General features: G+C 43.3%; 14 non-coding genes across 14 annotated transcripts; all 14 read left to right on the top strand.

Moving 5' to 3' along the window:
• The first annotated feature begins 9,541 nt into the window (after positions 1–9,541).
• Positions 9,542–9,613, top strand: trnag-ucc (transfer RNA glycine (anticodon UCC)). Its single transcript has one exon. It is a non-coding gene; the product is annotated as a tRNA-Gly (tRNA).
• A 3,226-nt stretch (positions 9,614–12,839) lies between these two features.
• trnan-guu (transfer RNA asparagine (anticodon GUU)) lies at positions 12,840–12,912 on the top strand. The gene has a single exon. It is a non-coding gene; the product is annotated as a tRNA-Asn (tRNA).
• A 757-nt stretch (positions 12,913–13,669) lies between these two features.
• Positions 13,670–13,744, top strand: trnan-guu (transfer RNA asparagine (anticodon GUU)). The gene has a single exon. It is a non-coding gene; the product is annotated as a tRNA-Asn (tRNA).
• Positions 13,745–14,494: 750 nt separating this feature from the next.
• trnan-guu (transfer RNA asparagine (anticodon GUU)) lies at positions 14,495–14,566 on the top strand. The gene has a single exon. It is a non-coding gene; the product is annotated as a tRNA-Asn (tRNA).
• Positions 14,567–15,327: 761 nt separating this feature from the next.
• trnan-guu (transfer RNA asparagine (anticodon GUU)) lies at positions 15,328–15,402 on the top strand. Its single transcript has one exon. It is a non-coding gene; the product is annotated as a tRNA-Asn (tRNA).
• Positions 15,403–16,165: 763 nt separating this feature from the next.
• On the top strand, positions 16,166–16,239 carry trnan-guu (transfer RNA asparagine (anticodon GUU)). Its single transcript has one exon. It is a non-coding gene; the product is annotated as a tRNA-Asn (tRNA).
• Positions 16,240–17,002: 763 nt separating this feature from the next.
• trnan-guu (transfer RNA asparagine (anticodon GUU)) lies at positions 17,003–17,076 on the top strand. The gene has a single exon. It is a non-coding gene; the product is annotated as a tRNA-Asn (tRNA).
• A 764-nt stretch (positions 17,077–17,840) lies between these two features.
• trnan-guu (transfer RNA asparagine (anticodon GUU)) lies at positions 17,841–17,914 on the top strand. The gene has a single exon. It is a non-coding gene; the product is annotated as a tRNA-Asn (tRNA).
• A 763-nt stretch (positions 17,915–18,677) lies between these two features.
• Positions 18,678–18,751, top strand: trnan-guu (transfer RNA asparagine (anticodon GUU)). The gene has a single exon. It is a non-coding gene; the product is annotated as a tRNA-Asn (tRNA).
• A 764-nt stretch (positions 18,752–19,515) lies between these two features.
• On the top strand, positions 19,516–19,589 carry trnan-guu (transfer RNA asparagine (anticodon GUU)). The gene has a single exon. It is a non-coding gene; the product is annotated as a tRNA-Asn (tRNA).
• A 762-nt stretch (positions 19,590–20,351) lies between these two features.
• Positions 20,352–20,426, top strand: trnan-guu (transfer RNA asparagine (anticodon GUU)). Its single transcript has one exon. It is a non-coding gene; the product is annotated as a tRNA-Asn (tRNA).
• A 762-nt stretch (positions 20,427–21,188) lies between these two features.
• Positions 21,189–21,262, top strand: trnan-guu (transfer RNA asparagine (anticodon GUU)). Its single transcript has one exon. It is a non-coding gene; the product is annotated as a tRNA-Asn (tRNA).
• Positions 21,263–22,025: 763 nt separating this feature from the next.
• Positions 22,026–22,099, top strand: trnan-guu (transfer RNA asparagine (anticodon GUU)). The gene has a single exon. It is a non-coding gene; the product is annotated as a tRNA-Asn (tRNA).
• Positions 22,100–22,863: 764 nt separating this feature from the next.
• trnan-guu (transfer RNA asparagine (anticodon GUU)) lies at positions 22,864–22,937 on the top strand. Its single transcript has one exon. It is a non-coding gene; the product is annotated as a tRNA-Asn (tRNA).
• The last annotated feature ends 1,223 nt before the right edge of the window (positions 22,938–24,160 follow it).

The following is a 24,160-nucleotide window of genomic DNA, read 5'->3' as shown; positions in this document are numbered from 1 at the left end:
AGTGCTAACCCAGCTATCACCCGAGGGACTCCCCACAGAGAGATTTTCTGGTACACTATTACCTTCGCTTTTTTGTCTTCTATTGGTGGCATTTTTAACTGGTTTTATCTGCTCACTTAGACGGACAAACAAATAACTGTGACAAGTGAAATTTAGTATAATCTAAGGACAATTTATCCTCTGGTGCTGATTCTAGATTCACAAATCAATTAGTCAGTACTGTTTTGTTCCAGCAGGTTCAAATCTTGACTAACTTCTGCTAAACAGCGAGAAGGCGCCAGTGCAGGTACACAATGTGTGAGGTGGTGCCAATTAGCTCCTGTTTTACCTTTTACCCGGAGCGCGTGTGAAGTACGTTTTGTCACCTCCCACGGTCCAGTCCACCTAGGTTCAGACCACTTCTTTTGTGGACCTTGACCGTTACCCAATCACCTGATTTTAGCCAAAGCCTTGACATATTCATCTGCCTCAATCTGCCATAGATCTAATACAGGACCGTGCCCTCCTTCGCGTGGAGGGCCAGGCATTGGTCTACTGGTTAACAGTTCATGTGGAGACAAATGTGTTTGACTGCTTTGTGAGGATCTCATTGACATGGAGTGCCAAAGTTAGGGCATCTACCCACTTTAACTTGTTACCATAACATGTTTTAGCAAGTTTTCTTTTGAGTGTTTGATTAGCTCGTTCTACCAAACCCTGTGATGCCGGATGATATACTGACCCAAATTTGTGTGTTATGCCAAAATACTTTTCTACTTCTTCAAGTTTATGGCTCATGAAGTGTGTCCCATTATCTGATCGTATGCAACGTGGAACTCCATACCTTGGTATGAGTTCATTTTTTAACCGTTTGATTACAGAATTGGCATCTTCTTTTTGCAGGGAATTGCTTCAATCCACTTAGTGAAACGATCGACCATTACCAAAATATATCTGTACCCTCTTACCACATTTCTGCTCCCATGTCTGTATAGTCAATACATATCTCTTTGAATGGTGCGTCTGGCACTGGAAAACGACCCATAGGACCTTTGTATGTTCTTTTATTGTTAAATTTACAACAGGTATCACATTCTGTTACAAAGTTTTCAACCATCTCTTTCATAAATGGGTGCCACCATTCTACCTCTATGTCCCTTGTTGTTCTTAGTTTTCCAACATGCGTGGGGCCATGGGCTTGTTTGATCAACAGGTGACATAGTTTAGCTGGTGCCACGAGTCTGCCATCATGAGCTCTCCAGATTCCTTCAGTCTTGGTGGCTCCCTTATGAGCCCATTGATTATGCTCATAGACTCCTGCTTGTGCTTGCATTTCTTTGATGCTCTCCAAAGTGAGTTGCTCTTGATTTTCACTGTTCAAACAAATCATTTGTTGTAGTGTAGCCGCCTGCTACTTTAGCTGCCTTGTCTGCTGCATCATTTCCTTTTGCCACTGCTGTATCAGTTTTCTGATGACCTTTGCATTTCATTATAGCAACATGTGATGGCAGCAGTGCCGCTTTCAGTAGGGCTCTTAATGCTTCAGCATGTTTGACAGGATTTTTGGATGAAGTCAGGAAACCTCTTCTCATCCACTGGGGGCCGTCAATATGGACAGCGCCATATGCCCATATGCATAAGCAGAGTCTGTGTATACATTTATTCTCTGGCCTTCTCCGTGTTTCAATGCTTGTGTTAACGCGACTATTTCTGCAAGTTGTGCAGAGGCTGGCTGTGGAATGATGTGTGCTTCCAAAGTTTGTGTGTTTTCTCCACTTTGTTGCACTACAGCATAGGAAGCTACATTTTCTTCATCTCCTTTGTAGCAGCAGCCATCACTGTATAGAATTTTATCTGGATTATTCAACGGTTCGGTTTCCAAATCTGATCTAATTTTAAGATCTTGTTGTGAGACAAATGCACAGTCATGTGGGTCATGGTTTCTGAATTCAGTCCTGTTGCCATGTTGATTGTCCCTGCCACATATGTGATGTGGGGCTTAGTTAGTGTTTCTTCTATCTTTACTTTTCTGACTGGAGAAAAAGTGAACGCTTGTGAGTTTAGAAACGCCACTACACCATGTGTAGTGTTTACTTTGAGAGGGTGGCACATCACCACGTGTGCAGTCTTTTGAATTGTCTTTGCTAGAGCAGCCAGGTGTCTTGTACAACCTGTTTGTCCTTGTTCAACATTGTCCAATTTTGAGCTGTGGTACATCAGTACATGTCTTTCTCCCCCTTTTTTCTGAAACAGGACTCCATTTACCATCCCTCCTGTTTCAGAAACATCCAAATGAAAATCATCATTGTAGTCTGGGGAGCATAGATGTGCAGCTTGTCCCAAGGCTTGTTTAGTCTTAGTGAAAGCTTCTTCGCCTTCTGTAGTCCAGATGAGCTCAGCAGTGAGGTTTCTGTTTCCTGCTTCTGAGAGCATGTCTCTGAGTGGTTGAGTCAGATTTCCATAATCTGGTACATGAGTCCTACTGTAACCCGTCAATCCAAGAAATGCCAACATGTGTTGTACTGTCTTAGGCTTTCCATGTGATAGGATTGAGGTCCTTTGTGCATTGGTTAGAGTCAGGCTGTTTGCAGAAATGAGTCTTCCCAAAAAAGTGACTGATCTTCTTGCAACTTGAGTTTTTTCTTTCTTGACTTTGTATCCTGCTTCTGCAAGTAGTGTGAGGAGATTTGCTGTGGCTTCCAGGCAGGATTCAGCACTAGTCCCTGCGAGCAGCAAATCATCAACGTACTGTATCAGAGTTACACCTGGTGGCAGTTGTAAGCTGCTTAAGTCTTTTTTCAGAGCTTGATTGAACAGTCCTGGGCTGTCTTTGTAGCCTTGTGCCATTCTGTTGTAGGTGTATTTCTGTCCTTTATATGTGAAAGAAAATTTGTCTACCGATGGTAGACAAAAGAAAGCATTAGCCAGATCTATGACTGTGAAGTATTTGTGTTCAGGATTCAGATGTTGAAGTGCCACATATGGGTCTGGAACAGGTATATTTTGTGACACAGTAGCAGAGTTGATTTTTCTTAGGTCATGAACCATTCTCCAGCCTTGGGACTGGCAAAATGGGTGTGTTCCAGATGGAGTTTGAGTGTCTGATTACTCCAGCTTCTAGGAGTCCATTGATTGTTGCTCCTATTCCTTCAACCTGCTCTCTTTTTAGGTTATATTGCGGTAACCAACATGATGATTGTTCTGTTTTGAGAGTCACTGAGACCTCATTATGAGGTCTTAGTGTATATATGTAATATTGCCTGCTCTCCATACGCAGGCAATATTGGTTGGGAGCCAGTTGATTGACATGGCTCTCTTTATCATGGGACCTAGGGACCTTGCCTCAGATCCTACTGCCAATGCCAGTGTGATATGTGGCACTGTTTCAGCTGGTAATGTATACCATTGCAGTTGTTCTTTAGTGAGAGCACAGAATGCAGCTACACCTTGAGGTCCCACGTAGATGTCCTTGACTTCTATTTGCTCCTTTGTCATGTTTCTTTCTTCCTCCCAGGCTTGTTGATACTCTTCGTCAGGTTGACGCAAGTAGTTATAGGTGCAGTGTAAAGGATCAAGTGGAGGTCCATATGGAGCTAATGTGTTGATCCAAGGCTTCCATTCCATGTAAGTCTTCTGGACTCCTGGAGTGTCTTGACCTTCTGTCAACAGGCGGCTCCAATACACTGTTGTGGTAGTTTCTTCAATGTCTTGGGTAGGGCTTGATGTCATCACCAAGATCCTTTGATCTGTTTGATACTGTCCATGCAGAGGTATTTGTCCAGGAAACTGTAGAATCAGTCCATCACTGGAACATAGAATTTGTGCTCCAGTTTTTAACCAGCAGGTCTCTACCCATCAGGTTTACAGGACACTTTGGGGAGAAGAGGAAAGGGTGTAGCAGGGATTGTTTGCCAAGTACAGTGACCAATGGCATGGTGTACTTTAGTTCTTCTGTTCTTCCCGAGTATCCAACGGTTCGAAGGGTCTTTGTGGAGAGAGGTGGTGTTTTTCCTTTCAAGGAAGTTATACAGGACGCTGTTGCTCCTGTGTCCACCATCAGTTCCATTTTTTTCGCCTTCTATCGTACAGGTGACCATTGGTTCATTCGGAGCCTGGAATAGCTTCACCTGCAGTTGGATTCTCTGGGCATCCTCATTGTGAGGAGCCACCCCATTCCTGGGAATGTTCCCATGCAGAGAGAGGCATTTGGTGAGTGTTGGGAGGATTTCTTCTCTTTCTTATTTCTTGAAGCCTCAGTGTCTTTCTCAGCCATTTGAGCCTTTGCCAATCTTCTGGTGATTGTCAGATGTTCTTCTTCCTTCTGCACTTCTGTTTGCCTGTGTTGCTTGTCATGATGCACAAGGTGCTCTCTCCAAAGTGCATTAGGCATTGTGTCTAGTCCCACCACACTCTTTAGACAGTTTTGGACATGAGTAAATAGAGCCTTTATCACAGCATTTCTCCACAACATGGTAGTTGATACAGAGGAGTCATGTCTTTCTCCAGTGCCGTCTAACCAGACGCCTTCGCTTCTCTTCAGGAAAGCATGCATTTCTTCATCATTTCCTTTCTTTAGGCCTGTCACTGCTGTCTCGTATTGGTGATATAAAGTCCACCTTTGACCTGTTTCTGCCCAAAATTATTGAAGAACCTGTGGCTGAACATGACAAACAAGGAGGGGCGATGTGTGTATGGCAACAAGTGGAGAAGGATGGACCGAGTGGACCTGCAGGCCTATGTGGGTATTTTAATCCTCGCTGGCGTGTACCGATCCAGTAAAGAGGCTACATTTAGCTTATGGAATGGCGAGTCTGGTCGTGCCACTATGACTCTCAAGACATTTCATAAAATCTTGATACAATAGAACATCGGTGTGCACAAGACAAACTTGCTCCAATTCGAGATGTATGGGACATGTGGGTGTCTCTCCTGCCACTGATGTATGATCCAGGCGCTGATGTGACTGTGGATAAGCGTCTGGTCCACTTCAGAGGTCGCTGTCCATTCAAACAGTACATTCCGACTAAACCAGGGAAATATGGGATAAAGATATGGGATAAAGATATGGGCAGCATGCGATGCCAGGTCCAGCTACGCATGGAACATGCAAGTATACACGTGCAAACTTGCTGGTGCGCAGTCCGAGAAGAAACAGGGCATGCGAGTTGTCCTTGAAATGACAGAAGATCTCCAGGGGAAAACAATCACATGTGATAACTTCTTCACTTCACATGCCCTTGGCCTTGAGCTACTGAAAAGAAAGCTGTACATGGTGGGAACAGTACGGCGGAACAAGCCTGAGCTTCCCTCTGCACTGGTGACAAAAATGGACGGGGCTCGGTTCTCATCGAAGTTTGCCTTCACTGAGACCCATGCTCTGGTGTCATATCTTCCCAAAAAACAGAAGAATGTCCTTCTGATGAGCACTCGCCATCGGGATACTGCTGTGAGTAACAATGAGGACAAAAGGCCAAAAATCATCGAAGATTACAATCACAACAAAGGGGGTGTCGATAACCTTAACAAGGTAATGCACATTTATTATTCATAATATTTATAATATTATATGGAAAGGATAATGCATTGAATTTGTGTGTAGGAAAATAAGCTTACATTTCTGAATATGTTTTGGTTTGTTTCCGGTTACCAGTGCGTACACGTGCAAAAGAATGACAGCCCGTTGGCCCCTCGTTGTCTTCTACAACATTCTTGATGTATCTGCATACAACTCCTTTGTCCTGTGGTCTGAGATCAAGCCAGCCTGGAATCAGGGGAAGTACAACAGGAGGAGGCTGTTCATGGAGGAGCTTGGGCGACAACTGGTGATACCTCACATCAAGCGACGCAAGGTCAGCATTAAGCTACATTTCTGTTGCTTTTCCTTCTGTTATGACCTCACAATTTGTATTTGCACTGTGATTTGTTATAATAAAGTTTGACTTGACTTGACAGGTTCTTCCCCGCATGCCAGCCGCTGCTAGATTGTTTATGGAGATCCAGCAGTTCTGCTCCAGCTCGACCTCTGCAGCAGCTCCCCCTCGCCCAGCTGCCCCCCCTGGCCCAGATGCCCCTCCTGGCCCATCACTCAAAAGGAGCAGGTGCAAATTCTGCCTTCGCCAGAATGATCTCAAAATATCGAAAACGTGTCAAAAATGCAATGCATACGTCTGCAAAGACCATGGCGTTACTACCTGCCCCGCATGCAACTGAGGGCACATTCAGAGAGTTGTATTCTGAAAAGTTGGTTTGGAAGTTTTGTAAATTGATGTTGACATGTTTTATAATAGTTGGAATAAAGTTGACTAAAAAGGTGAAACACAGTGGTGGGTGATAATTTATACTTTATGCTTTATAAACAGTGAAGCCAGATGGGGTCATTTGACCCCAGAGGACCGAAGGTGTGATTATGTGGTTTATGTGTTGCCATTCAAAAAATTTAAATGATTCAAAAACAGCATCTATACTAAACTTTGACACTTACAAGTCTGTGATAAGACAAATAGTCACAATAATATATAGTCAACTAAATTCATTGTTTAATTTATTTTTAACTCTATTTTTTTACTTAAAAATTATCTAATTTCAAGATGGCGGCGCGCTCAGACGCAGCGGCTCACGGCTCTCTGGTTTGGTTGTGCACTGTTTGTTTTTTGTTTGTGTGCGTGAACGCCCAAGTACAGGCAAAAATACATATACAGTCGCTTGGACTTATTTGACATCGGGATGAGTTGTCGCTCTGACATCACAGCAACAACATACCGGAGGACATAGTGAGACCTCTCGGGTCTCCCTGGATTGTTTTCGGGCCAATGAAGCAACGCAGACGCCGGAGGGAGAGGAAGCAGAAGCGAGGATGCCGTGCAGGCCTGCTTGCTAGGCTAAGGAAGCGGCCGCACCGAGCACCACTACCAAGCCTCGCAAATGCCAGGTCCATCATCCACAAAATCGACAAACTGGAGGTACAATTAGCTGCTAACACGAACGTCCGCAACTGCTGTGTGATGATCATCACGGATTCCGTATGCAGCAGTGCAGCTCCCAGGCCGCTCTACCCACGCTACGACAGGAACAGCGCTTCCGGTAAGAGCCGAGGGGGTGGTCTGTGTGTTTACATCCACAATGACTGGTGCATGGACAGCAGGGTTACACATACACAATTGCTCTCCCCGACCTGGAAGTAATGTCTATTATGTGCAGACCCTTTTACCTGCCTAGAGAGCTGACAGGGTGATAATCAACACTGTGTATATCCCACCTGATGCTAACGCTAGCATTGCACTTGACTACCTCCAGAGCTTAAAGGGCCTACGAATGATAAACATGAATTTCTACTGATGATAGTAAATGCTATTTGTGTTGTAAAATGATGTGTTCGCATGATCGCAGTATTTAATAATCATGATTTAGTATATCGACCACCGATGTTTACATTGCCGCTACCGGAAACACCCGACGCCATGTTCTGACGTCACAAGTATAAATAGTCCACCAGTTGAATACACAGACATACACAGGCAGAAGCGGCAGACGTGGCGATGTCGGACTCTGGCTCAGATATTTCGACAGAATCGAGTGACAGTGAGTCGTCAATAGACTCGTTGCACCTTCAAGAAGAGGAGTTTATTGAAGAGAATGCTGGCGGCGGTTTGTAACGCAGACGAACACTGGCGGCGGCTGTATTCTACTTGCGGCGGCTGTATTATACTTGTGACATCATCGCCGAAGTGGATGCTCTTGGCGCAGTGATCGATTGTTGTTAGCAGAAGTCATTTTTATGCTGTTATGATCGTGATTTATTACGAATACATCAATATTAAAAATATATATATGGCACAATTCACATAGATATGCAACCTCTATCACAGTGGTTCCCAAACGGTGTGTCGCGGCACACTGTGTGCCGTGAGGCAATTCCGGTGTGCCGCCGTGGGATTTGTGACAACCATACGTTATTATTGCAATATAAAACTACACAAAAATAATATTTTTTTATTTTACTATATCAGTACTTTGTATGCACTCATTTCATAATACAGAGGCAAACTCTATACCTAAAAACAATTCTTAAAAAAAAATCCTCACAGAACCCCATATTTCGCTGTTAACGCAGTTGCACAGGTGGGAATTATAAGACCGTGACACATCAAAGGCTGAAGGACAACATTAAACAGAGAAACACGCAAGAGGGAAAATGGAGCGCTTTCTTGTGCTGAGCAAACCACCAACCACCAGTGCAGAGACTGCCGACAACCCACCACCGAAAGAAAAGAGGAAAAAAACTGTCAGCAGACAGTATCATGAAAGTTACCTGTCTTATGGCTTCAGTTGGGCCGGGGATGTCAACAATCCTCAGCCCTAGTGCGTCGTCTGTCGGGAGAAGTTAGCTAATGCGAACATGGTTCCAAGCAAGCTGAAGAGGCACTTGGAAACCAAACATCCCTTCGATGTTCAGAGAAACTTGGCCTACTTCAAAAGAGCGCGGGATCTGAACCAGAGGCAGCAAGACCGTTTGTTGGATTGTGTGAAAGTGTCTGAAAAGGCAATGGAGGCTAGTTACATGCTAGCGGAGCTCATTGCAAAGCAGAAGAAACCTCACACAATAGCGGAGACACTCATCCTCCCCGCTTGCAAAAAAATTGCAGGTATCATGCTGGGTCCAGATGCAGCAAATGAGCTATCCAAAGTGCCGTCGTCTGATAATACAATCAAAAGAAGAATCGACGACATGTCAGAAGACATTGAGCAACATTTGACAGAGAAACTGCAGGCAAATAGACAAATCTACTGACATAAGTGGGGCTGCCCAACTTCTGGCAAACGTCAGATATGTTGATGCTGACTCTATCAAAGAGACGTTTTTCTTCTGCAAAGAAATGGAAAGCCATACTACGGGAGAAGAATATTCAGGGTAACTAATAACTATTTAAAAGAGAACAGTCTGACCTGGAATATGTGCGTCAGTCTTTGCACAGATGGTGCGGCAAGCATGACGGGGAGAGTGAAAGGATTTATTGCTACGGTGAGAGCACAAAAACCCACATATCGTGACAAACTACTGCATTTTGCATCGAGAGGCAACCACCAAAGCCTGATCCTCCACACAGAGGTACGTTGGCTGTCACGGGGGGAAAGTCCTATCCTGTCTTTATGAGCTTCGGGAAGAGCTTTTGGAGTAAATAAATATATTTTTTATTCACAACTCACTTTCACATTGACAGATGCTCTTTATTAAATAAACTAAACGTTTATGCTATGATCTAATTTATGTGCACGTTCAGTTTGTACTGTCTACTTTTCACATTCATCACATTCTCTCCTTCGCTCCGTTTACGAAGGGCGGGGCTTCGCAGCTGACACACCTACAGAGCAGAAGAAAGGAGAGGGGAGAACTAAATAGAAATCGCGCCTTGCACGCAATCTCCCCGCGCCACGCACGCTGATGTGTTTTACTTCAAGTTAGACAAGCACACCCCTCACCCGCTCCAACATTACACAAACTCAGACATTGCATAAACAAATGCACACCCTCCCCACTGACCCAGCACCAAAGATGAAACAACCAGCGTTGGTGGTATAGTGGTTAGCATAGCTGCCTTCCAAGCAGTTGACCCGGGTTCGATTCCCGGCCAACGCATGTCTTTTAATATGTTCTGTACATTATAACCTTTGCAGGAGTGTTTTGTAACACCCAGATGCTCTTTTGAGCAACTCTGTACATTGGAGTGTTCTATTCACAACCTAACTAGCATTAATGGGCTATTCAGTGACTCACACATCACCGAACAGCCTGCTTTGGTGTGAATGCACCCTAATAGAAGGACAAGTGACCTATAGTAGAAGTATTACGACCGCACTCAACAGTAGCAGGGCAACTTTCCAAATCCTCTTGGCACTTTTTTTGTCAAAAGCTACTAACTAAACAGCTACTACTAAATTCGTTAAAAAAAACGGAATTATGTTTAACACGTTTTATTAAGGCAAATAAATTACAACACAGCGTTGGTTAGCTAGCATGACGCATTAACGTTAGCTGATGTTTGCTAGGCTCTGCAGCATCTTGGTCAATACCGTTAGCTAGCTAGCTAAAGTTTAAAGTAAAATAATATTACCTGTGTTTTCTTCATTCCCAAATACGTCCTCAACTCAAATAAACTAGCAAAAAAATACTAAAGTGTACCAGTATACACATATATAGTTTTGATAAAGTACACTTATGTTGATTTCCTCGACACGCACTTGGCATTAACTAATTGAGCTGCTCGCCCGCCCCGCTCCCAGCATCTTCCACCACGACACATGACTTGAGGTGCGTTCAGGTACAGGTGTTATATTATGGATTTAAATTGGTGTGTTATAACTAAGGATTAATCAAATGAAGTACTGACTGTCGTTCAGTTTTCCCCCACTAAAATGAAAGTCAGGTATCATTACCTGGTTCTGATTATAGTAATGCCTACTCAAACCACTTTGTCCTGGTCCAATATTTGTATGTGAAATATGAATTACTGTCTTGTTAATTAATGATTTGGAACCGAGCAAGTAAAACAGCTTTTGTCTCCACTTGCCAAAATGATGGGAATAAAGTGAGGTAAAAGTGGAAGAAGGTTGGAGAATAAATGTGGTTACATTGCGTAAATTAAATTATCCAATAACTTACTAATACAATACTGTGTTGAGCCAGTATTGAATTATGTTGCAATGATGATGAAACAGGTTGCATGTAACAGTTGTGTAGGCCTAACATGTTATCATGATATTATTGCCATCGTAGTGAATATGTTACTGTTGAGTTATCATGTTTGATGCCTACAGATATATTGCAGTGAAATAAACTATTGTTTGCTTGATAGGATTGTAAGTGGGACCCCTTTTAACCACGTGCAATAAACGTCCAATTATCACGTGACACAGGGCGCTACAGTGTGGTTGTCATGAAAAGAGCTCCTAGTCAAACTGCGTCCGGCTGCACTGCCAGCAAGAGACAAGTCAAAGAAATCGAGGAGATATAGGCTGCCATTTCATGTGTGGAGTACAAACCATTCACAGTTTTTGTGTTGAACCACAAAAAAGAGCCATTTTTGAGAAGAAAAAAGCGGACACATGACAATAATAGGTAAGGGAGATGGTTGTGGGATCTTCCCGTCGCTGCCAGTGTCACGCAAGCAAAACGAAAAGTCAATACCGTTCAGGGACCTTACACGAAAACTGGTCATCCTTGCTTACAGCTAATTCAGTTTTTGGGATAGGGAGAGGAATTATAAAAACACAGGACTCAACACAAAACACGGAATAAGTGGCAATAAAACATTAACTTATACTTCTTAATTTTGATTCGACTTTTGTCGGTGTGCTATTATTTTATAAACAAAGTCACCTAACTTCCGGCCGTTAATGGATAACTTTACAATGAGCATCTGCACTAACATGCTCTAAAATAACAGCCTTAATTAGTGTTTTCTTGGTCCATATGGTCTGATAACACAAAATGAAAGGTTATATATGGATTTTGTCCCCATGAACCATCTCTGCTGGTCTGCAACACACATTGTATATACTGATGAATGTAATTAAGATAAATGAGAATCAGAATTTGGGACCGGATTGATGATCTGATTTAATGCGTATTGGTTTAGAGAACATTTGGACTTGTAAAATGCACACACACATTGAAGGAGTGCGTGGTTATTTTAGACTGAATTAGATAGGCTAACCCCGTTACACATTCCCTCCCCAAGTTGTCATGCAGGATAACAGGAATGGGAAGATTCCGTGCCCACCACCCTCAGCAGAGAACAGGGTCATCTGGGAATTCCAAAGGTACAATGCTGTTTTCTCCAATATACCCAAGGTGAACAATGGTCTGATCAATTAAATCAAGGTAAAGGAAACCCCCTACTTAATCTGTGAGGTCACTGTGTTATAATAGTAGGAGTGGCAGTCCTAGAAGAGGTTAGTTATTTGAAAATGGACTTATTCTAACTGACTTTCTTAGATAGTTGAAAGCAGTGTCATAAGTCTGATGTTGCAGTACCACAGTGACCCGTTTCGTAGCTCTGACTAACCCAGGCATCAACCCGTATATTCTAACCCATGTGACATCTCATTGGTGGGACTAAAACGAAGAAGAAGAACAATGTTAGGAGAGATTTCTTTGCATGGCAACATTACCGTACCCAGCAAGGTACTTGTTGATTATGGTACATTGTTGACGGGCATATAGCGCGGTGAGTGGTTCGGAAGACTAGAAAGGCACAAATTAAAATTTTTAAAAAAAAAAAAATCAAAGGACATTACCATATATAAAATGTTTTTAGACCATGGATGAGGATCGGCAATGGTCAGTCAGCGATTGGGCTAAACTTTGATCTAGACGGAATATCTCAACGGATGGGATGAAATTGTCATTAAATGTCAAACATACAGTATATTAATGGCCCCAACCGATGAGACTCAACCTTTGAGGGCTACGCCACCATAAGTTTGCGCAATTGTTGCCTGTAGTGAAATGTCAAATATAATCAAACCCTCAAATCAAAGTATTCATTATCTCGTGATAGCTCAACAATCTCCCCTATGCATTGACACCAAAACACAGGCATTCATTGGTTTCCACCCACGCGCTATCACTACACGACTTTTGGTGATCTGCTGGACTTTTCTCTAAGTGCCACCATTAGGGACATTTGTGGTTTTTGAGGGAAGCGTCTCAACAAACCAATAGATGGAATGCCATGACATTGGATAAACCATTAATGTCTACAGATGAATTTGAATAAACTTTTGTGTCTTCACTGTCATCTAGCACCATCTGAATTGGAGTATGAAAAAAAAAAGTGAAGAATTTATTACCATCAGCAGTGGTCTCTGTGGCGCAATTGGTTAGCGCGTTCGGCTGTTAACCGAAAGGATGGTGGTTCAAGCCACCCAGGGACGAAGACAGTTTTGTGGGGCGTGGCTTAAGTTTAGAGGACGGGTAAACCCTCAGAATGTAAAACAAATTCTGCCTCCTACAGACTCTAAGAGAAAACGGTTCTTGAATTCTGAAAATTGGCGTGGCAGAAGTAAAGAGGCAGGGCTAACCCACATCAGTAAAACAGCAACTATCTGCTAAGTGTAATGATGCCTCCAACATGAGGCAATGACAACAGTTGATGAGTTATAAATGGGGACAGGGCCTTTACCATTGGGGGTAGGGGCAAATTGTCACTGATGAAAAGGGAACTTTCTGCTGAGACAAATGATGCCTTCCAAAAGTGTCTACAAGAAACGGTCAATTTGTTATGAAGGGGGTGCTGCTTAAGTATAGTGGGCAGGGCTAACCCAAAAAATGAAACAGGAACTCGCTGCTGTGACCAATGATGCTTCTCACAAGCGTCTACGATGAACGGCTCACAAGTCATAAATAGGGGCAGGGCTTTTACCATTGGAGGGGGGTTGGCAAACTGTCCACTATGAAAAGGGAAATCTCTGCTGAGACCAGGGTAGGAATTTTAGCCATTTCTCCAAAGCACAGTGAGTGAGTTTGTTTGTGTCCAGTGATTAATTAATTGGATACTACATTTGTATTTGAGGCAAATATGTGGCATTGGGGCAAATATGTGTCCATATGGGAAAAAGTACAACACAATTCAATGACAACTGAATTGGAGTATGAAAAAAAAAAAAAGTGAAGAATTTACCATCAGCAGTGGTCTCTGTGGCGCAATTGGTTTAGCGCGTTCGGCTGTTAACCGAAAGGATGGTGGTTCAAGCCCACCCAGGGACGAGACAGTTTGTGGGGCGTGGCTTAAGTTTAGAGGACGGGTAAACCCCTCAGAAATGTAAAACAATTCTGCCTCCTACAAGACTCTAAGAGAAACGGTTCTTGAATTCTGAAAATTGGGTGGCAGAAGTAAAGAGGGCAGGGCTAACCCACATCAGTAAAACAGCAACTATATCTAAGTGTAATGATGCCTCCAACATGAGCAATGACAAACAGTTGATGAGTTATAAATGGGGACAGGGCCTTTACCATTGGGGGTAGGGGCAAATTGTCCTGATGAAAAGGGAACTTTCTGCTGAGACAAATGATGCCTTCCAAAAGTGTCTACAAGAAACGGTTAATTTGTTATGAAAGGGGTGCTGCTTAAGTATAGTGGGCAGGGCTAACCCAAAAAATGAAAACAGGAACTCGCTGCTGTGACCAATGATGCTTCTCACAAGCGTCTACGATGAACGGTCACAAGTCATAAATAGGGGCAGGGCTTTTACCATTGGAGGGGGGTTGGCAAACTGTCACTATGAAAGGGAAATCTCTGCTGAGACCAGGGTAGGAATTTTAGCCATTTCTCCAAGCCAAGGTGAGTGAGTTGTTTGTGTCCAGTGATTATTATTGGATACTACATTTTTGCATTTGAGGCAAATATGTGGCATTGGAGGCAAATATGTGTCCATATGGGAAAAAGTACACACAATTCAATGACAACTGAATTGGAGTATGAAAAAAAAAAAGGTGAAGAATTTACCATCAGCAGTGGTCTCTGTGGCGCAATTGGTTAGCGCGTTCGGCTGTTAACCGAAAGGATGGTGGTTCAAGCCCCCAGGGACGAGGACAGTTTTGCGGGGGCGTGGCCTTAAGTTTAGAGGACGGGTAAACCCTCAGAAATGTAAAACAAATTCTGCCTCCTACAAGACTCTAAGAGAAACGGTTCTTGAATTCTGAAAATTGGCGTGGCAGAAGTAAAGAGGCAGGGCTAACCCACATCAGTAAAACAGCAACTATCTGCTAAGTGTAATGATGCCTCCAACATGAGGCAATGACAACAGTTGATGAGTTATAATGGGGACAGGGCCTTTACCATTGGGGGGTAGGGGCAAATTGTCACTGATGAAAGGGAACTTTCTGCTGAGACAAATGAGGCCTTCCAAAAGTGTCTACAAGAAACGGTTAATTGTTATGAAAGGGGGTGCTGCTTAAGTATAGTGGGCAGGGCTAACCCAAAAAATGAAACAGGAACTCGCTGCTGTGACCAATGATGCTTCTCACAAGCGTCTACGATGAACGGCTCACAAGTCATAAATAGGGGCAGGGCTTTTACCATTGGAGGGGGGGTTGGCAAACTGTCACTAATGAAAAGGGAAATCTCTGCTGAGACCAGGGTAGGAATTTAGCCATTTCTCCAAAGCCACAGTGAGTGAGTTTGTTTGTGTCCAGTGATTAATTAATTGGATACTACATTTTGCATTTGAGGCAAATATGTGGCATTGGAGGCAAATATGTGTCCATATGGGAAAAAGTACAACACAATTCAATGACAACTGAATTGGAGTATGAAAAAAAAAAAAGTGAAGAATTTACCATCAGCAGTGGTCTCTGTGGCGCAATTGGTTTAGCGCGTTCGGCTGTTAACCGAAAGGATGGATGTTCAAGCCCACCCAGGGACGAAGACAGTTTTGTGGGGCGTGGCTTAAGTTTAGAGGACGGGTAAACCCTCAGAAATGTAAAACAAATTCTGCCTCCTACAAGACTCTAAGAGAAACGGTTCTTGAATTCTGAAAATTGGCGTGGCAGAAGTAAAGAGGCAGGGCTAACCCACATCAGTAAAACAGCAACTATCTGCTAAGTGTAATGATGCCTCCAACATGAGGCAATGACAAACAGTTGATGAGTTATAAATGGGGACAGGGCCTTTACCATTGGGGGTAGGGGCAAATTGTCCTTGATGAAAAGGGAACTTTCTGCTGAGACAAATGATGCCTTCCAAAAGTGTCTACAAGAAACGGTTAATTTGTTATGAAAGGGGGTGCTGCTTAAGTATAGTGGGCAGGGCTAACCCAAAAAATGAAACAGGAACTCGCTGCTGTGACCAATGATGCTTCTCACAAGCGTCTACGATGAACGGCTCACAAGTCATAAATAGGGGCAGGGCTTTTACCATTGGAGGGGGGTTGGCAAACTGTCACTAATGAAAAGGGAAATCTCTGCTGAGACCAGGGTAGGAATTTTAGCCATTTCTCCAAAGCCACAGTGAGTGAGTTTGTTTGTGTCCAGTGATTAATTAATTGGATACTACATTTTGCATTTGAGGCAAATATGTGGCATTGGAGGCAAATATGTGTCCATATGGGAAAAAGTACAACACAATTCAATGACAACTGAATTGGAGTATGAAAAAAAAAAAAGGTGAAGAATTTACCATCAGCAGTGGTCTCTGTGGCGCAATTGGTTAGCGCGTTCGGCTGTTAACCGAAAGGATGGTGGTTCAAGCCCACCCAGGGACGAGGACAGTTTTGCGGGGCGTGGCTTAAGTTTAGAGGACGGGTAAACCCTCAGAAATGTAAAACAAATTCTGCCTCCTACAAGACTCTAAGAGAAACGGTTCTTGAATTCTGAAAATTGGCGTGGCAGAAGTAAAGAGGCAGGGCTAACCCACATCAGTAAAACAGCAACTATCTGCTAAGTGTAATGATGCCTCCAACATGAGGCAATGACAAACAGTTGATGAGTTATAAATGGGGACAGGGCCTTTACCATTGGGGGTAGGGGCAAATTGTCACTGATGAAAAGGGAACTTTCTGCTGAGACAAATGATGCCTTCCAAAAGTGTCTACAAGAAACGGTTAATTTGTTATGAAAGGGGGTGCTGCTTAAGTATAGTGGGCAGGGCTAACCCAAAAAATGAAACAGGAACTCGCTGCTGTGACCAATGATGCTTCTCACAAGCGTCTACGATGAACGGTTCACAAGTCATAAATAGGGGCAGGGCTTTTACCATTGGAGGGGGGTTGGCAAACTGTCACTAATGAAAAGGGAAATCTCTGCTGAGACCAGGGTAGGAATTTTAGCCATTTCTCCAAAGCCACAGTGAGTGAGTTTGTTTGTGTCCAGTGATTAATTAATTGGATACTACATTTTGCATTTGAGGCAAATATGTGGCATTGGAGGCAAATATGTGTCCATATGGGAAAAAGTACAACACAATTCAATGACAACTGAATTGGAGTATGAAAAAAAAAAAAGGTGAAGAATTTACCATCAGCAGTGGTCTCTGTGGCGCAATTGGTTAGCGCGTTCGGCTGTTAACCGAAAGGATGGTGGTTCAAGCCCACCCAGGGACGAGGACAGTTTTGCGGGGCGTGGCTTAAGTTTAGAGGACGGGTAAACCCTCAGAAATGTAAAACAAATTCTGCCTCCTACAAGACTCTAAGAGAAACGGTTCTTGAATTCTGAAAATTGGCGTGGCAGAAGTAAAGAGGCAGGGCTAACCCACATCAGTAAAACAGCAACTATCTGCTAAGTGTAATGATGCCTCCAACATGAGGCAATGACAAACAGTTGATGAGTTATAAATGGGGACAGGGCCTTTACCATTGGGGGTAGGGGCAAATTGTCACTTGATGAAAAGGGAACTTTCTGCTGAGACAAATGATGCCTTCCAAAAGTGTCTACAAGAAACGGTTAATTTGTTATGAAAGGGGGTGCTGCTTAAGTATAGTGGGCAGGGCTAACCCAAAAAATGAAACAGGAACTCGCTGCTGTGACCAATGATGCTTCTCACAAGCGTCTACGATGAACGGCTCACAAGTCATAAATAGGGGCAGGGCTTTTACCATTGGAGGGGGGTTGGCAAACTGTCACTAATGAAAAGGGAAATCTCTGCTGAGACCAGGGTAGGAATTTTAGCCATTTCTCCAAAGCCACAGTGAGTGAGTTTGTTTGTGTCCAGTGATTAATTAATTGGATACTACATTTTGCATTTGAGGCAAATATGTGGCATTGGAGGCAAATATGTGTCCATATGGGAAAAAGTACAACACAATTCAATGACAACTGAATTGGAGTATGAAAAAAAAAAAAGGTGAAGAATTTACCATCAGCAGTGGTCTCTGTGGCGCAATTGGTTAGCGCGTTCGGCTGTTAACCGAAAGGATGGTGGTTCAAGCCCACCCAGGGACGAGGACAGTTTTGCGGGGCGTGGCTTAAGTTTAGAGGACGGGTAAACCCTCAGAAATGTAAAACAAATTCTGCCTCCTACAAGACTCTAAGAGAAACGGTTCTTGAATTCTGAAAATTGGCGTGGCAGAAGTAAAGAGGCAGGGCTAACCCACATCAGTAAAACAGCAACTATCTGCTAAGTGTAATGATGCCTCCAACATGAGGCAATGACAAACAGTTGATGAGTTATAAATGGGGACAGGGCCTTTACCATTGGGGGTAGGGGCAAATTGTCACTGATGAAAAGGGAACTTTCTGCTGAGACAAATGATGCCTTCCAAAAGTGTCTACAAGAAACGGTTAATTTGTTATGAAAGGGGGTGCTGCTTAAGTATAGTGGGCAGGGCTAACCCAAAAAATGAAACAGGAACTCGCTGCTGTGACCAATGATGCTTCTCACAAGCGTCTACGATGAACGGTTCACAAGTCATAAATAGGGGCAGGGCTTTTACCATTGGAGGGGGGTTGGCAAACTGTCACTAATGAAAAGGGAAATCTCTGCTGAGACCAGGGTAGGAATTTTAGCCATTTCTCCAAAGCCACAGTGAGTGAGTTTGTTTGTGTCCAGTGATTAATTAATTGGATACTACATTTTGCATTTGAGGCAAATATGTGGCATTGGAGGCAAATATGTGTCCATATGGGAAAAAGTACAACACAATTCAATGACAACTGAATTGGAGTATGAAAAAAAAAAAAGGTGAAGAATTTACCATCAGCAGTGGTCTCTGTGGCGCAATTGGTTAGCGCGTTCGGCTGTTAACCGAAAGGATGGTGGTTCAAGCCCACCCAGGGACGAGGACAGTTTTGCGGGGCGTGGCTTAAGTTTAGAGGACGGGTAAACCCTCAGAAATGTAAAACAAATTCTGCCTCCTACAAGACTCTAAGAGAAACGGTTCTTGAATTCTGAAAATTGGCGTGGCAGAAGTAAAGAGGCAGGGCTAACCCACATCAGTAAAACAGCAACTATCTGCTAAGTGTAATGATGCCTCCAACATGAGGCAATGACAAACAGTTGATGAGTTATAAATGGGGACAGGGCCTTTACCATTGGGGGTAGGGGCAAATTGTCACTGATGAAAAGGGAACTTTCTGCTGAGACAAATGATGCCTTCCAAAAGTGTCTACAAGAAACGGTTAATTTGTTATGAAAGGGGGTGCTGCTTAAGTATAGTGGGCAGGGCTAACCCAAAAAATGAAACAGGAACTCGCTGCTGTGACCAATGATGCTTCTCACAAGCGTCTACGATGAACGGCTCACAAGTCATAAATAGGGGCAGGGCTTTTACCATTGGAGGGGGGTTGGCAAACTGTCACTAATGAAAAGGGAAATCTCTGCTGAGACCAGGGTAGGAATTTTAGCCATTTCTCCAAAGCCACAGTGAGTGAGTTTGTTTGTGTCCAGTGATTAATTAATTGGATACTACATTTTGCATTTGAGGCAAATATGTGGCATTGGAGGCAAATATGTGTCCATATGGGAAAAAGTACAACACAATTCAATGACAACTGAATTGGAGTATGAAAAAAAAAAAAAGGTGAAGAATTTACCATCAGCAGTGGTCTCTGTGGCGCAATTGGTTAGGGCGTTCGGCTGTTAACCGAAAGCATGGTGGTTCAAGCCCACCCAGGGAAGAGGACAGTTTTGCGGGGCGTGGCTTTAGTTTAGAGGACGGGTAAACCCTCAGAAATGTAAAACAGATTCTGCCTCCTACAAGACTCTAAGAGAAACGGTTCTTGAATTCTGAAAATTGGCGTGGCAGAAGTAAAGAGGCAGGGCTAACCCACATCAGTAAAACAGCAACTATCTGCTAAGTGTAATGATGCCTCCAACATGAGGCAATGACAAACAGTTGATGAGTTATAAATGGGGACAGGGCCTTTACCATTGGGGGTAGGGGCAAATTGTCACTGATGAAAAGGGAACTTTCTGCTGAGACAAATGATGCCTTCCAAAAGTGTCTACAAGAAACGGTTAATTTGTTATGAAAGGGGGTGCTGCTTAAGTATAGTGGGCAGGGCTAACCCAAAAAATGAAACAGGAACTCGCTGCTGTGACCAATGATGCTTCTCACAAGCGTCTACGATGAACGGCTCACAAGTCATAAATAGGGGCAGGGCTTTTACCATTGGAGGGGGGTTGGCAAACTGTCACTAATGAAAAGGGAAATCTCTGCTGAGACCAGGGTAGGAATTTTAGCCATTTCTCCAAAGCCACAGTGAGTGAGTTTGTTTGTGTCCAGTGATTAATTAATTGGATACTACATTTTGCATTTGAGGCAAATATGTGGCATTGGAGGCAAATATGTGTCCATATGGGAAAAAGTACAACACAATTCAATGACAACTGAATTGGAGTATGAAAAAAAAAAAAGTGAAGAATTTACCATCAGCAGTGGTCTCTGTGGCGCAATTGGTTAGCGCGTTCGGCTGTTAACCTGAAAGGATGGTGGTTCAAGCCCACCCAGGGACGAAGACAGTTTTGTGGGGCGTGGCTTAAGTTTAGAGGACGGGTAAACCCTCAGAAATGTAAAACAAATTCTGCCTCCTACAAGACTCTAAGAGAAACGGTTCTTGAATTCTGAAAATTGGCGTGGCAGAAGTAAAGAGGCAGGGCTAACCCACATCAGTAAAACAGCAACTATCTGCTAAGTGTAATGATGCCTCCAACATGAGGCAATGACAAACAGTTGATGAGTTATAAATGGGGACAGGGCCTTTACCATTGGGGGTAGGGGCAAATTGTCACTGATGAAAAGGGAACTTTCTGCTGAGACAAATGATGCCTTCCAAAAGTGTCTACAAGAAACGGTCAATTTGTTATGAAAGGGGGTGCTGCTTAAGTATAGTGGGCAGGGCTAACCCAAAAAATGAAACAGGAACTCGCTGCTGTGACCAATGATGCTTCTCACAAGCGTCTACGATGAACGGCTCACAAGTCATAAATAGGGGCAGGGCTTTTACCATTGGAGGGGGGTTGGCAAACTGTCACTAATGAAAAGGGAAATCTCTGCTGAGACCAGGGTAGGAATTTTAGCCATTTCTCCAAAGCCACAGTGAGTGAGTTTGTTTGTGTCCAGTGATTAATTAATTGGATACTACATTTTGTATTTGAGGCAAATATGTGGCATTGGAGGCAAATATGTGTCCATATGGGAAAAAGTACAACACAATTCAATGACAACTGAATTGGAGTATGAAAAAAAAAAAAGTGAAGAATTTACCATCAGCAGTGGTCTCTGTGGCGCAATTGGTTAGCGCGTTCGGCTGTTAACCGAAAGGATGGTGGTTCAAGCCCACCCAGGGACGAAGACAGTTTTGTGGGGCGTGGCTTAAGTTTAGAGGACGGGTAAACCCTCAGAAATGTAAAACAAATTCTGCCTCCTACAAGACTCTAAGAGAAACGGTTCTTGAATTCTGAAAATTGGCGTGGCAGAAGTAAAGAGGCAGGGCTAACCCACATCAGTAAAACAGCAACTATCTGCTAAGTGTAATGATGCCTCCAACATGAGGCAATGACAAACAGTTGATGAGTTATAAATGGGGACAGGGCCTTTACCATTGGGGGTAGGGGCAAATTGTCCTTGATGAAAAGGGAACTTTCTGCTGAGACAAATGATGCCTTCCAAAAGTGTCTACAAGAAACGGTTAATTTGTTATGAAAGGGGGTGCTGCTTAAGTATAGTGGGCAGGGCTAACCCAAAAAATGAAACAGGAACTCGCTGCTGTGACCAATGATGCTTCTCACAAGCGTCTACGATGAACGGCTCACAAGTCATAAATAGGGGCAGGGCTTTTACCATTGGAGGGGGGTTGGCAAACTGTCACTAATGAAAAGGGAAATCTCTGCTGAGACCAGGGTAGGAATTTTAGCCATTTCTCCAAAGCCACAGTGAGTGAGTTTGTTTGTGTCCAGTGATTAATTAATTGGATACTACATTTTGCATTTGAGGCAAATATGTGGCATTGGAGGCAAATATGTGTCCATATGGGAAAAAGTACAACACAATTCAATGACAACTGAATTGGAGTATGAAAAAAAAAAAAGGTGAAGAATTTACCATCAGCAGTGGTCTCTGTGGCGCAATTGGTTAGCGCGTTCGGCTGTTAACCGAAAGGATGGTGGTTCAAGCCCACCCAGGGACGAGGACAGTTTTGCGGGGCGTGGCTTAAGTTTAGAGGACGGGTAAACCCTCAGAAATGTAAAACAAATTCTGCCTCCTACAAGACTCTAAGAGAAACGGTTCTTGAATTCTGAAAATTGGCGTGGCAGAAGTAAAGAGGCAGGGCTAACCCACATCAGTAAAACAGCAACTATCTGCTAAGTGTAATGATGCCTCCAACATGAGGCAATGACAAACAGTTGATGAGTTATAAATGGGGACAGGGCCTTTACCATTGGGGGTAGGGGCAAATTGTCACTGATGAAAAGGGAACTTTCTGCTGAGACAAATGATGCCTTCCAAAAGTGTCTACAAGAAACGGTTAATTTGTTATGAAAGGGGGTGCTGCTTAAGTATAGTGGGCAGGGCTAACCCAAAAAATGAAACAGGAACTCGCTGCTGTGACCAATGATGCTTCTCACAAGCGTCTACGATGAACGGTTCACAAGTCATAAATAGGGGCAGGGCTTTTACCATTGGAGGGGGGTTGGCAAACTGTCACTAATGAAAAGGGAAATCTCTGCTGAGACCAGGGTAGGAATTTTAGCCATTTCTCCAAAGCCACAGTGAGTGAGTTTGTTTGTGTCCAGTGATTAATTAATTGGATACTACATTTTGCATTTGAGGCAAATATGTGGCATTGGAGGCAAATATGTGTCCATATGGGAAAAAGTACAACACAATTCAATGACAACTGAATTGGAGTATGAAAAAAAAAAAAAGGTGAAGAATTTACCATCAGCAGTGGTCTCTGTGGCGCAATTGGTTAGGGCGTTCGGCTGTTAACCGAAAGCATGGTGGTTCAAGCCCACCCAGGGAAGAGGACAGTTTTGCGGGGCGTGGCTTAAGTTTAGAGGACGGGTAAACCCTCAGAAATGTAAAACAAATTCTGCCTCCTACAAGACTCTAAGAGAAACGGTTCTTGAATTCTGAAAATTTGCGTGGCAGAAGTAAAGAGGCAGGGCTAACCCACATCAGTAAAACAGCAACTATCTGCTAAGTGTAATGATGCCTCCAACATGAGGCAATGACAAACAGTTGATGAGTTATAAATGGGGACAGGGCCTTTACCATTGGGGGTAGGGGCAAATTGTCACTGATGAAAAGGGAACTTTCTGCTGAGACAAATGATGCCTTCCAAAAGTGTCTACAAGAAACGGTTAATTTGTTATGAAAGGGGGTGCTGCTTAAGTATAGTGGGCAGGGCTAACCCAAAAAATGAAACAGGAACTCGCTGCTGTGACCAATGATGCTTCTCACAAGCGTCTACGATGAACGGTTCACAAGTCATAAATAGGGGCAGGGCTTTTACCATTGGAGGGGGGTTGGCAAACTGTCACTAATGAAAAGGGAAATCTGTGCTGAGACCAGGGTAGGAATTTTAGCCATTTCTCCAAAGCCACAGTGAGTGAGTTTGTTTGTGTCCAGTGATTAATTAATTGGATAATATATTTTGCATTTGAGGCAATATGTGGCATTGGAGGCAAATATGTGTCCACATGGGAAAAAGTACAACACAATTCAATGACAACTGAATTGTAGTTTGAAAAAAAAAAAGTGCAGAATTTACCATCAGCAGTGGTCTCTGTGGCACAATAAGAGAAACGGTTCTTGAATTCTGAAAATTGGCGTAGCAGAAGTAAAGAGGCAGGGCTAACCCACATCAGTAAAACAGCAACTATCTGCTAAGTGTAATGATTTCTCTGTTGGGTTTTGAAGCCCAAAGGGCGCTGTGATTGCCTTTCAAATGAATCCAGTAAACTTCTAGATGATCAAGATACTTATTTATTTAAAGTGATGACAGCATTTCAAAAATACCCTCAGCCGAGGACACTTTCACACACCAAGTCCACAGTTCGAATCAATAAAGAGCCAGTTCGCTGTCTGTTGGTAAAAGTGAAAGTGGTACAAAAACATCATAAACATTTTGCTATATTCTCTACAGAAGGGTGTTGTCGTCTCTCATTGGTCCATGTTGGCGCGGTTATGCCCCTTGGTAGGCAGTCTTGTTGTGACGAGATGGAGGTAGACCTGAAACTCTTTG

This window comes from Cottoperca gobio, unplaced genomic scaffold (assembly GCF_900634415.1).
Source record: "Cottoperca gobio unplaced genomic scaffold, fCotGob3.1 fCotGob3_292arrow_ctg1, whole genome shotgun sequence".
NCBI classification, from domain to species: domain Eukaryota; kingdom Metazoa; phylum Chordata; class Actinopteri; order Perciformes; family Bovichtidae; genus Cottoperca; species Cottoperca gobio.
This window is presented reverse-complemented; position numbering and strand designations above follow the sequence as displayed.